This window comes from Saccostrea cucullata, unplaced genomic scaffold (assembly GCF_032062105.1).
Source record: "Saccostrea cucullata isolate Sc308-1 unplaced genomic scaffold, CSIRO_AGI_Scuc_v1 ctg2290, whole genome shotgun sequence".
Lineage (NCBI taxonomy): Eukaryota > Metazoa > Mollusca > Bivalvia > Ostreida > Ostreidae > Saccostrea > Saccostrea cuccullata.
The window spans coordinates 64,983-80,112 of NW_026937752.1; the positions used below are offsets into that span (position 1 = coordinate 64,983).

At 31.2% G+C, this 15,130-nt stretch overlaps 1 protein-coding gene across 1 annotated transcript in view; it reads left to right on the plus strand.

Annotated features, from left to right (window-relative positions):
* LOC134248772 (multimerin-2-like) overlaps positions 1 to 14,881 on the plus strand; it is a 38,501-nt gene extending 23,620 nt beyond the window's left edge. The window contains exon 2 of the transcript XR_009988131.1: positions 14,414 to 14,881. The gene's annotated coding sequence lies outside the window, so the exon portion shown is untranslated. The remainder of the gene's footprint in view (positions 1 to 14,413) is intronic.
* The last annotated feature ends 249 nt before the right edge of the window (positions 14,882 to 15,130 follow it).

Here is a 15,130-nt window from a genome sequence, read left to right on the forward strand (position 1 = left end):
AGGCATATGAAATATTTATAATTTAGTACGTAAATTTATTCATAATTTTGTCTTTTAAGTATTTAACTTGATGTAGATATACGGGGCATTGGACATGCACGTTGCTAGCTATGGAACAGCGATCAAAACGATGTCTATGCATAACTAAATTAAAGATGCTGCATATTTGTTTTCTGAAATTTACAAATGCTTAATTGAACTTTGAATTCATGTTAAGAAGTCTTAATATTAAAAGTTATATTCCATATACATGTATATTTTTTTTTCAGAGAGAGAGAGATGTATGCATATACATGTATAGTAATTACCGTTCTTATAAGCACTACTTTTTTTCTGAAAAATATATACCATCATTTAAAACGTATTTAGCCATTTTAATCCATAGTTAATCATACTGATGTACTCCGATAGCCAGCCTTCGGTGAACTGTCGATTTTAAAATTTGTGTAAAAGAACGGGTGGGGGAGAAGAAATCCGAATAAAAAGACCGGTAAAGCCCGTGTCACACTGTCACGATTTATAGCTACGATTCATTACGAATTCAAAAATCGTAGCAAATCGGGATTTATCGCAGAAGTACTCGTAGGATATCTTCCTTACTCGTGTTGGATCGCAGCAAATCGCCAAACCTGGCGATTGTTTTGAGCATGTTCAAAACAATCGTGGACACTGTACGATTTTTAATTATTCGTAGACAATCGCACAGCATCCGCACTGCACTCCTACTCATATTCGTAGTAAATCTTCGAAGTTCGTGCGCCATTCGCGGAACTTCGTAGTAGGCGCGACACTACGAGAGTCCTACGAGTTATTTCGAGTGTCCTTCGAGTTTGTGCGAGTGTCTCTCGATTTACTGCGAGTGTCCTACGAGATAGTGCGAGTGTTCTTCGAATTGATAAGAACATAGTACGACTTTCCCGCGAAAATGATACGAAAAAAGACGATTGATGGCAAGTGCTGTACGAACACTGTGCGATTGAACTACGAGTTTATACGATGTAGTCAGACGGTGTCTGATGTTAACACTGTCGAAATCAAAATACTGCCTAAAATAAAAGGAAAGAAGCTTAGAAAAGTGAAATAAATTGAATATACATGTGTACGGTAACAGAAACTATAAACACCGTGTACAATAATCACATGAAGAGATTGAACATTATGAAAAGTTCCGCACTGTAGTTTTTACCATTATCAAATAACATAACTATGATGTTTAATGATATCAGGCAAATCTCCCTTTACTCATAAAGAAGTCGCCATTAGTCGTGGGAATATCGTGAACGTAACGTGGCATATCGTAATCCTTCGTACGAGTATCGTATGTAACCGCGTTTAATCCTTCATAATCGTAGAAATATCGTAACCAGTTCGTAACGCTGTCGCCTCAGTTCGTACTTAAATCGTAGAAACCTCGTACTTTGTCGCACAGACATCGCAGACACACCATTCTAGCAGCAAAATATTCCACATGCTGTAGAAAAATCGTACGACAAACCTGGCGATGAACGGCGATTTTCAACTTTTCTTAATTCGTGGGTAATCGCAGCATAAATCGTGACAGTGTGACACGGCCTTAAAAGTTAAAGCTAAGAAACATAATTTCTCTTTGGTTGAATAAAGATACAGGTAACATGGGAGATCCAAACCTTCTACATCAACAAGGAATATTTTTTTAAAAAGATTAAAAGTAATAGAAAATGCTAAGGGAAAACAATACGGATGGGGATGCCACGAAAATTTTGCTAAAATAAATTTTGTTTCAAAAACCAATTTAAATGATCAAATAAATACATTCAAAGGAATTGTATGGTATAAATTACTATTGTTTAAAATTTCTGAAAATGTTCCGATGAAATGAATAAATGAAATCCCACTGAAACCTATTTTGGAATATGTTAAGTACATTAAATACAGCTTTTGTAGACTTTTCCCAAAATTAAGCATTATACCCAATGTTGTCTTGAAGAAATTAACAATATTACATCGACAGTGATATTATGAATGAGGTCAGATATTTATGAACCAAAAGGGGGGAAACTATTGCTAAGCAAACAGACGTAAGAATTTCTGTTAAACATCAAATACATCACACAAAGAGCAAAAAGTATGTGACAAATTGTTATGGGTGTAATTTCCAATATATATGAAAATGTTTAAAATCTTTAAAAACTTTAATGAGCGTGAAATATATATCACTGACTATTCATGATATGAAATAAATCACATTTTGGTTGAAATATTCAACTCTCATACATGTATCAAAATACCTGGCATATCTCGACATTAATTTCTTAAAGTTCCGAGATTAGACTTTATATCATAATCCTAACATTAATCTACGAAGAGTAATTAATAAACAAACACATTTTTTTTTTCTTTTAAATTAAATATTGGCCATTACAGTCGCACGCAAGTAGCAACGGAGGTTGGGATGTGCATTAAAAGTCCGCCACCCTCCCCCCCCCCCCCCCCCCTTCCACACACACACATACATACTTTTTGTTGCATCATAGTCAAATTCGTGCACCAAAGGGCAAAAGAATAAGGCACTGTATAATGTTTGATTAAGAAAATTTGATACTGAAAGAAGACTGAACCTAACCCCCCCCCCCCCCCCCCCCTTCCCAACGGCGAAATTGGATTCGAGTTTCGACACACCCAACCTTGTTTTGGTTGAGTAGTTTTTTTTTTTTTTAAAGGTAGATACATATTTTTTCCTAACTGAAACCTCCCCCCTCCTCTTTTTCAAACGAGTTGTGTGGGGACAGGCGAAGGTACGAGTCAATTTTTTTTTATTTTGATATGTTTGGTATGTTCGGAAGTAATAACAAGGGAAAATGGCTTGCCTAAATATTTTCAGAGAATGAGTCAAATTAGAGCTGTATACTATTACTTAATGAACAGCATCGCCTCATACAAAAAGCATTAACGAATGTTGGACGTAATAGTTCATTATTGGATAAGACAATCGCATCGAAATGTGAAAAACGTATTTAGGTATCAAATTAATTAGCCATTGTCACGGAGGAAAATGAATAGATGACCGTTCGTGGCCGTTAAAAAATTGCTTTGATTGTCAAGGAAAATTTGGTGGTTGAAAGTGCCCACAACTGAAGAAAATATAGCTACCCCCATCCCCTAACTGAAATGGCTTCCTGCCGTTCTTGGGTAATAATATATAAGTATTCATTTAGTTTCAAATAAATTTTGTCAAAAATAAGAACAGCACAATTCCCATCCATTTAATTAAATTCTAAAAAATATTATCCATAAATCATTATTTTTAGATCATAGTAGCGGTCCTTGTAAGAATATACAAATGTTGTGTTTAAGCGAAACAGGGTACAGGTGCCACAAAATTAAAAAAAAAATAATGTGCAGAAATACTTCTAACCGATTTTATTGTGATTTACTTTAAAAAAAAAATAAGAAGTTAAAAGATGGCTTCAAATTGAGGTATAAATTCAAAGAAAGTTTCAATTTAAGGTACGGTATATAAATCATTCAGATTCATTTGTCCTTTATTAGCCTATTTACTACGTTTCTACTCCATAACTAAGACAGGCGAAGAAAATGAATTGTATAAACACTGGAAACCTAGAGCTTTAAACATTTTAAATAAGCTATTCAAAAAAACTTTAAAAAAAAATTAAAATCCGCTTGCCTGGAAGATTGATTGTATATTGTTTAACGTCCCTCTCGGGAATTTTACACTCATATGGAGACGTTACCACTTGCCGGTGGAGAGCTGCAGATTTTTTCCAATACTCGGCACTTCGGACCATTGAGCAGGGAGGGATCTTTTTCGCGCCAGCACCTACTGCGGCATGGAAACTCGATTTATATGGTCTCATCCGAAGGACCGGTCTCCATGTCCCACAGTGGGATTCGAACCCACGACGTAATCATTGACTCCTTACTTTTATAAAAGGAATAAATTAAACGTTTCTAAAAACAAGTTTACATATCTTGGCGTATCTGAATTTATTATTTATCAACTGAATTCTTCGGTGATACAGAAAATACATGGTGTTTTTTTTATCGTAACAGTTATAGGGAATAAAGTTACGCGCGTGTGTGTTGGTGAGTGGATGCTGTCAAATAAGATTTTTTTAAATATCAGCAGCATTGATGTGCTTTTTGCGAGGGTGCCCCGTTTTGCGCGCGGTGTCCTTCTGCATCGGATTCTCTCTCTATACATATTTCTTTTAAACTTTCAGTGTTACAGGTGCTTTATATAGTTGATAAATTGAATTAGATAATTTTATTTAGGAAGAATAATTTGTATGGATATAAACAAATACTATTTTCATACTGATTATGTTATAGAGCGTTCCTACATTGTAGATTCTGTCTAGACCCCCTTTTTTTTTTACGAAATTACCAGATCTACTCTAAAATTAGCATGAAAATAGTAATAACATACGATATCCCTTAGGAATAGTTAGATACTAGTCGCTTGGAAGAAAAAAAATTAAATACTTTCTCAAGTTGTTTATTCTCAAAACGATTGATGTTATTTAAATAACATGTAATTTCAAGATTTTGTGAAAATTGAATTAGACGCAGGCGACGTCATTACGTTTTCATCGAGTAACGTCAAAGTTATTTTTGGAGCGCCTCACTAAAATGCTCATAAAATAGGAAAAAAGTGAGATATTTTCAAAATTTTTGTATATTTGCATTCAGAAAGAGTCCGGCTATCAAAATTTACCAAAAAGTCAATTTGTGAAAATTTGACCTTAAGGGCCCTTTTCTCGTGACGGCAGTCATATATTAAATATTAAGCTCATGAGCTTCCCATGGATAACCTGATTATTAGACTTTTTCTCTTTGGTTTTGTTGGATCTTTTGGTTTTTCCCCAACCAATCCCCCCAAAATAAATTCTCTGTGCATGCGGAATGTTAAGTATTTAAAAATGGCGATTTTCTGTGCGTTCTCTTTGTAAACCCTCAAATGAACTATGCTACTAAATGAAGATCTAATTGAACATTTACATGTACGTATAAATTATTAAATAAGTTGCATGACGTACAGATGATAGATAGTACCTACGGATAGCCTGTAAAAGCCAGGTGTGACCGGTCAGAGGTGATGCTCACTCTTAGCAGGCACCTGATTCCACTGATTGTATTATTTAGATATTCTAAGATCGTTCTCTAATCTTGATTCACCTTTTTCATTTCATTGTTAACCTTTAGGAATCTGCAGTTATTGTATCTCCGATAGGGCCGATATGTATGATACAACTTAAGGCTGTCTATGTTTAGCGGCGTAAAATTGCGGAACTACCTTATCTGAATCTTGAACGAAAAACGGCAGGATACAAATTGTTTTTAATATTTTATTAGATTTTATTCGAACAAATATACACAAAACTCCTCTTTGGTTATGCAATCATCAGTTGAATTCATTTCACAACGCAATAATTTACTGTGTTTGGAATAAAAAAAATTGAAAGCTTTAGATTTTTATTTTAAATATTATGACAATTATTTTTTTTTACAACAACGATAAATCAGCGAAACCTGTTGTTTGTTTTTTATTGTTATCGTTGAACGTCCTTCTGCATCGAGAACGTTTAACACATCTCATCGAGGTCGAGGGCAGCAAATAAACATCTACCTATACCTGGCACTCAAGGCGATTGAGCATTGATGGATCTTTTTGTGCAACCATCTACTGAGACTGGGACCTCAGTTAATTCAGTCTCATCCGAAGGGCCTGCAACCACGCCCCGAAGTGGATTTGAAACTGCGACGTTAGCATCAGCTCCCTACTCCGTGACGCCGTGATTTATGAGCAGTCTAGCTACTGTTCTACGAGGGAAACTACCTGCAAAACAAGGGATTTTTTTTTCAAGTTCATTGAGTGTCTTTGAGTCAGTACAGTTAAAGCTCACATAATCAGTCTCAAAGTTTAATTGTTAAAATGAAATTGATACTTAGTGCGCAGAAAATTTGATCAAAATTTTTTATTGAACAAAACAATACTTACTATTTCTTTCTTCTTTCGATTAATTAAAAGACAAAACATATAAGGTACAAACACAGAAAAACAGAATGTTTAATAAATACAGTAGGTCAATATCTTCTAAGAAAACTCCTTAAAAACAGTCAGCGTTAAGAAAATTCAATACGAATCTATACGATTTTTTTTAGGTCAAAAAATAAATACACTTAACAACTTGGATTTATTCTGAAATGAGATATGGCAATAAAAATGTATTTTCAACATTTGATTTGTAATTCATGTGATTAATTTTTTTAAAGTGAATTACATTTAGATGTGTATTTAATATAATTTAAACAGAAATAGAAATGTAATTAAAATATGCAACGATTTAGAATTAAGTTAAAAAAGTCACTATAAATGAAATTACAAATGTAATTTTCTTTCAATCAGATCCGTTTGTTCCTCATAATTAAAGAAATGTAATGATATGATGAATAAAAAAAAATGAAATATATGATGCATTGAATTCATCTAATATGTCATTAAATTCCTTTACTAAGAGGAAAATGTCAATACTGTAATCTAACAAATTGTAAAATATTTTCTTATGTACAAAAATTTATCAAATCTTTAAAAGACTAAATTAGGGACACTGTTATATTAAATATTCTATTAAATGCATATTTTTTTTTAAAAAAATATTTGTATTATTTTTAAGCTGGAACAGTATGTAAATAATATGTATACAGTTAGGGGTTGTCATCTTTTTATTGAAATATAATATTGATAAATAATATTTGATTGTGAATCTTTATTTTTAATTATAATTTTATTGATTATCATGTACATGTATTATCCTACTATAGTATCTTGACATATTATACAAGGAGAGGGTGTACATAGGCCTTGCCTGTTGCCCTATCCTTATTGAATTACTTAATAAAATATGTTTAAAGTAAATCCAAAAATAACACCAGGTAGTTTGAAACAAACATAATGATACAATGATATTCACTTCCTTTTGAAATGTCAAATTATTTCCTTTATCATCCCTATTCAATTATTCAGGTGTGCTTATATCTAAACAAAGGAACTCGATGCTCTTTTAGCCCATTATGGTGTATTCTATTCTTCTTAATGGGATTTTACTCTGAAACTTTATCAATGATAATTGGTAATTATTTTTGTGTCTTAATTTATTAAAAGAATGAAAATTTTACCGGATATACAAATCATATAAAATATCGTCAAAGTTGGTGATAATTTAAATCTTGAAGTTACTGTGACATAGAACGAAGATGGACATTTTAAAAAATTTCAAACTGCTATTTGCGGTAAACAAAGTTATTATATCAGTAAAATTTAGTTGTATTGATACCTTTTGAAAACATCAACACAATTGACATTTTATTAATGATATTCTCTTACTCTTTTATTTAGATATATTAGAACATATTATCTAAGTACAATCTTCATTTTTAACATTAAAAAAAATACATAAAAACAGTTGGTTAACAAACATCTTTCTTTCTTATTCAGTTTATCGTTTTCATCGACGGTTTAGAATGTTTAAACATTGAATGCAGAGGTCAGCCAACAGTTTCCTTTTCCAAAAGCGAGCAAGATATAATATTAGAAAATACTTACACGGCCCAAAGAGGAAACTACACAGAAAAAAGGAACTGTGAAGACTTCCGGACTGACCCAACCTCTAGAAATTTCATACCCGCCAACGAAGCAGCAAGATGTCCTTGGATTTTCGAGATTAATATTGACAATAATAGGATACCACGCCTTTTATGGGAAGCTAGATGTGCCTGCAGGTGTGGTATTGATGGCACAGATTGTCTGCACTATAGATGTGTACCTGTGTATACTTATGTTGAAGTTTTAAACAGGCTGAATTGTACAGAATTTTCCAGCAGGATGTTACCCTTGGCTGTTGGATGCACACAAGTTAGGCTCGTTCGTAGGATGAGACCCTTTGAAATGCCTGAATAAATTTTAATGAGTATTGTGGTTGAAAAATATTTTTACAATTGTTCCTATTTTTTTATCTATCAATTATATTTAAATTGAAAATGAAAGTTCACCCGATATGTGAGAACATGAAGTTTATCTAGTCATTATTTTTTGCATTGCATGTACATATATTTATAGCATAATAATGAACAAAATGTTAGCATATGATTGTTGAAATGAATATGAATAAACTGCTAAAATAAAATAAAATCATAGCCAGTTCGTTGTTATGGCATGTTATGATATGGAAGGTAGTTCTTGCTTTTAAAGTTTTCTTGGCGAAAGGCCAACCCCATTTTTGGATTGTTAATTTTGATTTTTTTTAATTAAAAGAAACATTCAAAAGTCAACTTTGTATTTAGTTTTGGTGGGGCCAACAGGCATTATATAGCCGAAAGCAGTTGCCAACATATAACATTAAGTATGTAAAAAAAGCTTTAATACCTTAACCAACGAGATGTCTATCAAATTCTATTTTAATTTTGAAATACATTTTGAGAAAAATATAGAATAAATGCTTATAATGTTTCTTTTCAAAACCTTACCTTAACAGGAAGTGCCATTAAAGAGGAAGTAGCATAACTCCTTAATACCATTATTTTTACTGATTGTTCTATCTACGGTGATTATTTCCTGTGCAAATTACTAACTGTTCTTTTTTAAAAGAATGAAACACACAAAAAAGAGATAATGGACCAATCGTTTTAATAAAAACACAAAAGGTTGTGATGGTATATTCTTTATATATAAGGATGTAGATGGCATCAAAGGACAATAGCAAAATGGGGGAAAAAATATAATGGAATATTTTGGAATTTTTGTTAATTCAATTGTTTTTTATCAAATATGCAAAATAAGCACAAAAACTACTTTTGAAAAGCATAGAAGGGTCAATCTGACAATGATTGATTTATGATTTTTAACAGTGTTACAGAGTATTCTAAAGAATGAAAGCTTCTTGAAATAACAAAGTATTTGCTTCACTTACAATGTACATGATTGATTATCAAACAGAAAGTCTTGAAGAAATTAAATATTATTTCTTACATTTGTCAATGTTTTAGATATACTGTAAATACATTAAATTTGGCGTCTATGATATTTGGGAGTGATGAATTTTTTAGCAGTTCAGTGTAGATACTATCTGAATTTGCTTATATTAATGTATGTAATATAGGTTATTTAACAAGGTACTTGATTAAGCAGATTCTGCTGTCGGCCAAAATTTACTATATAAAAGATATAATTATTGTAATACGCTTACAATATGGTCATCAAGGAATGGCTTATAGGTTTGATAATTTTTTAATTTTTTTATTTTTTTTTGAAGAACATTCTCATTTAATGCATTCAATGACAGATGTTTGGTTAAAAATACTGGAACAGTCGGGTGGGGGGTTATTTCGCACACAGCATATTTGTATATTTTGAAGTTAAGAAAGTTTCCATCGAAATTGTGTTGCAGTAGGTGCTGGTACGAAACAGATCCCTTCCTGCTCAATAGTCCTGAGTATAGGACAAAATTTTCAGCTCTCCAACGGGAAGCTCCATACGAGTGAAAATTCTCGAGAGGGACAGTAATAGAATTAAAAAACACAAGCCCTCCTATGTTAATTCCAATAGTCTTCGCCCATTGACGTCAAACACAAAGATAGACACACGAAATTTATATTTCATATTAGGTCTCATAAGCTCATGACCATTTACAGGGCGAAATTTAATTTTTACTTTCCGATAGAATAACCGAGAAATCATGTCACATGACTTTCAAAAATATATAGAGAAAACAGCAATTGCAGTTTTTTTAAAGGGCTATATGCATCTATTGTATATCAATATATTTTTAATGAAAAACCAAGTCAGAATTGTTTAATTTTTTTTTAGGAAACTTTAATATTTTTTTTAAAAAATCGGGTCTTCAAAGATCGCGGATTGTACACAGACATATCAAACATTTGGTTCAGGGACACACACTTCATTTTTTAAGGCGCAACACACTTCCAAATGCTAGCAATAGTCTTCAAGTATAGATTATGATTTATTTAATTTTTAAAATTTAAAACAATGCACAAAAATGTATGAGATTCATCTAAATAAACAGGTTGTATACACAAACTGCACAGCCGAGTTTGACGCAGTGCTAGATTTATAACAACGTCATGAATAGGAATCTCCATTTTCAGTCAATTACAAGTGTTTTTAAATTCTTGTAGAGTCTCCGAATTTGTACACTCCGTTGAAAAATGGTATATTCCAATCTGAAATTGATACACTAAATATATTTCAATAATTTTGAGTTGTTTTAACAAATATTTTGTCTCTTACGTTGTTTCAACAGTTTTAAAAACTATCGGACGCTGCCCCGTGCAAGATCTTTTTTTTGTGTTTTACAATGTTTAGTATGTGTATACCTGAAGATATCATAAAATGGTCATAGTCTCTTTATTTGTGTTACATAAAATTTTTATTAATTTTTGACTTGTCTTGTATAGAAAATAATCATTTTAATCCGAACACTTTATATCACTTTATGTCATTTTAACCTTGGTTCGTGCGAACTATCCGCGACCTTTAAAGACCATGATTTTTAGAAAAATATCACGTTCCATCAATAGAAATTAAATCATTCTTATTTTTTCTTTTCATAAGAAATATTTTGATATACAAAAGATTTATATAGAACCATTTATTTTAACTAAAACGTCAATGTCCACGAACTTTTTGGACAACCCTCGTATGTAGCAATTGCAGTTTAAAGCAATCAACTTGGATAATAAATTTTGAAAGCGTTGTTCATTACCCAGACATATGCAGCGATCCAAAAAAAATAAGAGATCATTCGCACGACTGATAAGTAATTATTCTAATTTACAGTTTTTCTAAACTTGTTTTCATTCCTCGGTGAATGTATTGATAATAAAGATCTTTGAAAAATACATTATGTAAATCTTCCTAAAATTGAGTTGCATTTGATTTATTTCAAAGTACATTAAAAAGAAGTACATATCAAAGTGAAAATTTAAGATGCATGTGGAATTGAATCGAAGATCAATGTGCTTTTTCCTAATGATTAAAAGGTGTTTTTCCCCAATACTAAGTGCAAACTGTATTTCAAACATGAGGAAAAAAATTTTGTAAATTTTGTTAAATGATTTAAGAGCTTTTAATGACAGATCAAATTATAACATATTATAAACCTTTGATCCGGTCAAGGTCTTTGTCAGCTTACTATCATGTAAACCATTCATAACTTGTGGTCTAATCGGATTTCCAGATCTTTGTTCATGTCTTACGAAGATGACCTGATAAGTTTTAACAACCCTATTGTTAATTACCAATAGCACGCGACGTCAACATATCTTCCATTCATTTTGCGTAAAATTTAAACCTTGAAGGAAATACCCCTGGTTCAAGTATTTTAAGGTTTTAAGACAAGCTTTTGGAACGAATTCGAAGGTCCTATCGAAGAATGAAAATTTGGAAGGACAGGAGAATGGAAAAACACCTAATTTTTTTTATTGCAATATTTCTTTTGAGCTGAATACGTCTAAAACGTTTAAATTGATATTTAAATATGAAACCATTTATAAAATCATACTTTTAATATAGAAAATAAAGCAAATTGTAAAAGAAGACATCTTCTTCCTTACCTTTATTTTTTTGGTCATCTCGCCCAAGCAAAACTATTAGCATTGTTTTATTTACAGCAAAGAGATAAACATAGTTTGAATGAAAAAAGTTTTAAATGATATAATTGAAAATAAGCCTCTAGTGACCTTAAACTCTTTGTTCCCAAACTAATTTCTTGAAACTGATAACGCACCGTATATGTACTGAGATGGATAGTTACTATTGGTTGTCAGTGATTGTGCAGCATCCAGATGTCCATGTTTATTAATATATTATAACACCTAGTGGTTGTCAATTACTTTGGTAAATTATTACTTACTAAATATCATTTCAATCGTTATTCATAATACAGTTTTGAAATAGTGATGTTGGTTGTAGTAAATGAGATGCCCATGGATTGAAAATATTACTTTACCTAATTAATATTCTTATTTCAATAACCTATATATACGTAAACTTATTGACATAAAACGCTCTGATACATGTAGAACAAAAGGGCGTAATTTTAAATATATAAATGCAAATATTAAAAGCATTTCGTAGAAATAGCAGTACTTCAAAACACAGTTTTTCTTCAAAACATTAAATATTTACTTTCAGTTTCGAATTTAAGATTTTTTATTTTTAACTATGAGAACATACCTATACATCAAATACCGAAAAAATGCTTTTAGATAGGAAAAAGATTTCATGTAAGGTGGAAATGCTTCAGCAATTTTGTCTTTTAAAAATGAAGGATTCTATGTCTGTACATGGTTTTTTCATGCATGTAAAAGGAGTTTCTTTCTTGAGGTGTATTATCAGTTCTGAGAAACAGGCCTCGCTTCAAGGCTACAAACATAAAAAAAGCGGAAGTCATATATAAAAAAGATCAGAGTTTTACTTCAAGTACTTTAATAAATATTCTAATAAAGCGAACAAAAAATATTTTCAAATGTGTCATAAATAGAACATGCATTAAAATTCGATGTTTAGATCTGTATAAAATTATATCATTTGAAAGTTTGACTTAAGTCCTGAAAATACATAAATGATTTCGGTGACCTGCAGTTCACTTACTGAAAAGTTTCTAAAGGAAAGAGATTTGTATGAATTAGTAATATCATGTGAATTGATCTTTAAAGATGAAATCTTCATAGATATATTTACCTGTATGAATATGGTTTTGAATATTTAGGAATAATGTCAAAAAAGTAAAAAAAAAAGTGTAATTTATTATAGGATCGATAGAACAAAGAATGTTTTAAACATATAAAGGTCTGCCATTTTGCTATCATATTGTATTTGATATCATTATTAAACTCACATTTACTATTTAAAAAGAATAATATAATAATGACAAAACTCTAAAAATTACTTTAATATTAACTCTCATTATCTTAGGTAACTTGTATTGTGCAGTCAACTGTATTTCAGATATATACTATGTCAATATTGTTATAATATTATTCAAATAAAGCAAGAGTTATTTTAAAAACGCGCGCACACACAACTGAATATATTTGAAAAAAATATTTTCAAAGGCGGTTATTGAAATAACAGGTTTCGGAAGTATCCGATACCAAAAATCAAATGTGAAAATAAAAGTATTTTATTAATGTGAATGGAATTATCTTGTTCTCTATGTTAAATCAAAGAAAAGTACATCGAAAAAGACTACTTTAAAAAAAAATTGTTGTGGTAGCATCATTGACATTTTGAACTTCTTATATTCCCAGTACTCCCTTGAAATTTTAATTTGCTAAAGTGATATCTTTTGGTCTAGTCAACAGTCATTTTCCACACTTTTTTACTTGGCAATTTAATTATTAATTAATATGCTATAATACACTGGTTTGCAATACATGAGATCCAACAGTAGAATCTTTAACAGTTCATGTAATGAAAAGACTTCCTGTCGTGTCTGCTTTGATTGATTTTTTTAAATTTTGTCTTATGAATTGATTTGATCAATAAAACAATAAAATAAGGTCATGTAATAAGAAGATATGTTTTGATATTTTATTTCTTCAATATCCTTGTCTGCTTTTAGCTGTTTAAAATTGATTGATATATTCCTTTATTTTAAATAAAATGTTTTATCTGCATAGGAAGATTGACTTTTTTGTCAAATAAACTGCAGATGATTTAATCATAAAATATCAAAGATATTTATAAATCATGATAATAATTAACTTAATGTTTTTTATATACCAATGTTTAATTCCTCCGGAAGTTGGCAACATATATATATATATATATAAGGACTAATTAATTAGAAATACAGCATAGAAAAGTCAATCACAGAGGAGGGAACAAAACAAACAAACCAAAAATGATTCTATTCATTGTTTTGGTAATTATTGATTCTGTAAATAACGTCCATTAGTGTTAAATATAATTCTAATTTTCTTCGCTTTAACTCCTCTCCATACCCTCTGTTTTCAAGGGTCCTTGTTGGTTCAACTAGCTAATAATTTGTATTGCTTGAATTTATTCATCTTTTTATCTTTACTTGAAACATATGGAGAGATGACGAACAGTTTTGAAGCTCAAAAGTTCATTTAAGAGTATAAAATAAGAGCAGGGCAAACACGAACCCGAACAATCAGATGTTGGATCAGGTGCCATGAAGGAGTGAGTTTACATATATCCTGTCGACTAGTTACACCGGCCGTGTGCTCCTTGTCATGATAAATAACTGAAATAACAGTTCATTACTAACAATTTCTTAATTAATCAATGCTTTCAATTTGTACTGAATAACTGTATTGGTTGAATCAGAGAATAAAAACTTCTTTTATTTAAAAAAAAATTCTTTTGAAGGTACTATTTAATTTTCGTATGGTCGCCTGTTGGAATGTTGAGTGTACCAATCCTCTTTCGATTTCATACACCAAAAATGAAAATGATGTATTCAGAGAGAGTCAATACGCAGCTCAAATCGGAAACGTCACAGATAAGTCAAAATGTGAAGATTTCGGATTGAGTTCAGATTCTCGAAATTACATACCAGCCAATGAAGCCGCCAACTGTCCTTGGATTTTTGAAAGGAAAGTCGATAATAATAGAATACCGACCGCTCTTTGGGAGGCAAAGTGCGTTTGTCATTGTGGAGTAAATACCGCCGATTGCCTTCATTACAGATGCATGCCGGTGTACACATATGTTAAAGTGTTGCGAAGGATAGGTTGCACGGTCATCCGGTCCGAGATGGTTCAGCTAGCCGTTGGTTGCACACAGATTAAACTTATTCGTAGAACTGGAAGATATGAAATGCCAGAATAAACTTTAACAGGGGAAACAAAATTGCATGATATGGTTGTCTTTCACAAATTTGAATTAAACTAACGATAGTTAAAGAAATGAACGCATTTTGTAACAATGACTTAATTTTCCCCGTTTTTGTCATTTAGTTGTTTCGAGCTCTCTTCGTTGTATGTTTTTATCTTAAAATTTCAGGCAATCTTTTTTACGTTTTCTGTTTACTTTAAATGGATTAATTTTATGCTCATTACGCATTTTAATGTCTTCGGAAAAGTC